We start from the raw sequence: 3,820 nt of genomic DNA on the forward strand, positions 1-3,820 counted from the left end.
GTGTAAGACCTGCTATGACAGACAGACCACCTGAGGTCAGTGTAAGACCTGCTATGACAGACAGACCACCTGAGGTCAGTGTAAGACCTGCTATGGTCAAGCAGTGGCTATGACAAACAGTCCACCTGAGGTCAGTATAAGACCTGCTATGACAAACACCTGAGGTCAGTGGTCAGTATAAGACCTGCTATGACAGACAGACCACCTGAGGTCAGTGTAAGACCTGCTATGACAAGCAGTCCACCTGGGGTCAGTAAGTAAGACCTGCTATGACAGACAGACCACCTGAGGTCAGTGTAAGACCTGCTATGACAGACAGACCACCTGAGGTCAGTGTAAGACCTGCTATGACAGACAGACCACCTGAGGTCAGTGTAAGACCTGCTATGACAGACAGACCACCTGAGGTCAGTGTAAGACCTGCTATGACAGACAGACCACCTGAGGTCAGTATAAGACCTGCTATGGCAAGCAGTCCACATGGGGTCAGTGTAAGTAAGACCTGCTATGACAGACAGACCACCTGAGGTCAGTGTAAGACCTGCTATGACAGACAGACCACCTGAGGTCAGTGTAAGACCTGCTATGACAGACAGACCACCTGAGGTCAGTGTAAGACCTGCTATGACAGACAGACCACCTGAGGTCAGTGTAAGACCTGCTATGACAGACAGACCACCTGAGGTCAGTGTAAGACCTGCTATGACAGACAGACCACCTGAGGTCAGTGTAAGACCTGCTATGACAGACAGACCACCTGAGGTCAGTGTAAGACCTGCTATGACAGACAGACCACCTGAGGTCAGTGTAAGACCTGCTATGACAAACAGTCCCCCTGAGGTCAGTGGTCAGTATAAGACCTGCTATGACAAACAGTCCACCTGAGGTCAGTATAAGACCTGCTATGACAAACAGTCCACCTGAGGTCAGTATAAGACCTGCTATGACAAACAGTCCCCCTGAGGTCAGTGGTCAGTATAAGACCTGCTATGACAGACAGACCACCTGAGGTCAGTGTAAGACCTGCTATGACAAACAGTCCACCTGAGGTCAGTATAAGACCTGCTATGACAAACAGTCCACCTGAGGTCAGTGTAAGACCTGCTATGACAGACAGACCACCTGAGGTCAGTGTAAGACCTGCTATGACAAACAGTCCACCTGAGGTCAGTGTAAGACCTGCTATGACAAACAGTCCACCTGAGGTCAGTGTAAGACCTGCTATGACAGACAGACCACCTGTGGTCAGTGTAAGACCTGCTATGACAGACAGACCACCTGAGGTCAGTGTAAGACCTGCTATGACAGACAGACCACCTGTGGTCAGTGTAAGACCTGCTATGACAGACAGACCACCTGAGGTCAGTGTAAGACCTGCTACGACAGACAGACCACCTGAGGTCAGTGTAAGACCTGCTACGACAGACAGACCACCTGAGGTCAGTATAAGACCTGCTATGACAGACAGACCACCTGAGGTCAGTGTAAGACCTGCTATGACAGACAGACCACCTGAGGTCAGTGTAAGACCTGCTATGACAGACAGACCACCTGAGGTCAGTGTAAGACCTGCTACGACAGACAGACCACCTGAGGTCAGTGTAAGACCTGCTATGACAGACAGACCACCTGAGGTCAGTGTAAGACCTGCTATGACAAACAGTCCACCTGAGGTCAGTGTAAGACCTGCTATGACAAACAGTCCACCTGAGGTCAGTGTAAGACCTGCTATGACAAACAGTCCACCTGAGGTCAGTGTAAGACCTGCTATGACAGACAGACCACCTGTGGTCAGTGTAAGACCTGCTATGACAGACAGACCACCTGAGGTCAGTGTAAGACCTGCTACGACAGACAGACCACCTGTGGTCAGTGTAAGACCTGCTATGACAGACAGACCACCTGAGGTCAGTGTAAGACCTGCTACGACAGACAGACCACCTGAGGTCAGTGTAAGACCTGCTACGACAGACAGACCACCTGAGGTCAGTGTAAGACCTGCTACGACAGACAGACCACCTAGGGTCAGTATAAGACCTGCTATGACAGACAGACCACCTGTGGTCAGTGTAAGACCTGCTATGACAGACAGACCACCTGAGGTCAGTGTAAGACCTGCTATGACAGACAGACCACCTGTGGTCAGTGTAAGACCTGCTATGACAGACAGACCACCTGTGGTCAGTGTAAGACCTGCTATGACAGACAGACCACCTGAGGTCAGTGTAAGACCTGCTATGACAGACAGACCACCTGTGGTCAGTGTAAGACCTGCTATGACAGACAGACCACCTGAGGTCAGTGTAAGACCTGCTACGACAGACAGACCACCTGTGGTCAGTGTAAGACCTGCTATGACAGACAGACCACCTGAGGTCAGTGTAAGACCTGCTATGACAGACAGACCACCTGAGGTCAGTGTAAGACCTGCTACGACAGACAGACCACCTGAGGTCAGTATAAGACCTGCTATGACAGACAGACCACCTGAGGTCAGTGTAAGACCTGCTATGACAAACAGTCCACCTGAGGTCAGTGTAAGACCTGCTATGACAGACAGACCACCTGAGGTCAGTGTAAGACCTGCTACGACAGACAGACCACCTGAGGTCAGTGTAAGACCTGCTACGACAGACAGACCACCTGAGGTCAGTGTAAGACCTGCTATGACAAACAGTCCACCTGAGGTCAGTGTAAGACCTGCTATGACAAACAGTCCACCTGAGGTCAGTGTAAGACCTGCTATGACAAACAGTCCACCTGAGGTCAGTGTAAGACCTGCTATGACAGACAGACCACCTGTGGTCAGTGTAAGACCTGCTATGACAGACAGACCACCTGAGGTCAGTGTAAGACCTGCTACGACAGACAGACCACCTGTGGTCAGTGTAAGACCTGCTATGACAGACAGACCACCTGAGGTCAGTGTAAGACCTGCTACGACAGACAGACCACCTGAGGTCAGTGTAAGACCTGCTACGACAGACAGACCACCTGAGGTCAGTGTAAGACCTGCTACGACAGACAGACCACCTCAGTATAAGGTCAGTATAAGACCTGCTATGACAGACAGACCACCTGTGGTCAGTGTAAGACCTGCTATGACAGACAGACCACCTGAGGTCAGTGTAAGACCTGCTATGACAGACAGACCACCTGTGGTCAGTAAGTAAGACAGACAGACCACCTGAGGTCAGTGTAAGACAGACAGACCACCTGTGGTCAGTGTAAGACCTGCTATGACAGACAGACCACCTGAGGTCAGTGTAAGACCTGCTATGACAGACAGACCACCTGTGGTCAGTGTAAGACCTGCTATGACAGACAGACCACCTGAGGTCAGTGTAAGACCTGCTACGACAGACAGACCACCTGTGGTCAGTGTAAGACCTGCTATGACAGACAGACCACCTGAGGTCAGTGTAAGACCTGCTACGACAGACAGACCACCTGTGGTCAGTGTAAGACCTGCTATGACAGACAGACCACCTGAGGTCAGTGTAAGACCTGCTACGACAGACAGACCACCTGAGGTCAGTATAAGACCTGCTACGACAGACAGACCACCTGAGGTCAGTGTAAGACCTGCTACGACAGACAGACCACCTGAGGTCAGTGTAAGACCTGCTACGACAGACAGACCACCTGAGGTCAGTATAAGACCTGCTATGACAGACAGGCCACCTAGGGTCAGTATAAGACCTGCTATGACAGACAGACCACCTGAGGTCAGTGTAAGACCTGCTACGACAGACAGACCACCTGAGGTCAGTATAAGACCTGCTATGACAGACAGACCACCTGAGGTCAGTATAAGACC

General features: G+C 51.0%; 1 protein-coding gene across 1 annotated transcript in view; it reads left to right on the plus strand.

The window, feature by feature from the left end:
• Positions 1-3,820, plus strand: part of LOC124012092 (rho GTPase-activating protein 7-like) — a 140,691-nt gene that overhangs the window by 5,663 nt on the left and 131,208 nt on the right. The window lies entirely within an intron of this gene.

Source organism: Oncorhynchus gorbuscha, linkage group LG24 (assembly GCF_021184085.1).
Source record: "Oncorhynchus gorbuscha isolate QuinsamMale2020 ecotype Even-year linkage group LG24, OgorEven_v1.0, whole genome shotgun sequence".
In the NCBI taxonomy this organism is placed as follows: domain Eukaryota; kingdom Metazoa; phylum Chordata; class Actinopteri; order Salmoniformes; family Salmonidae; genus Oncorhynchus; species Oncorhynchus gorbuscha.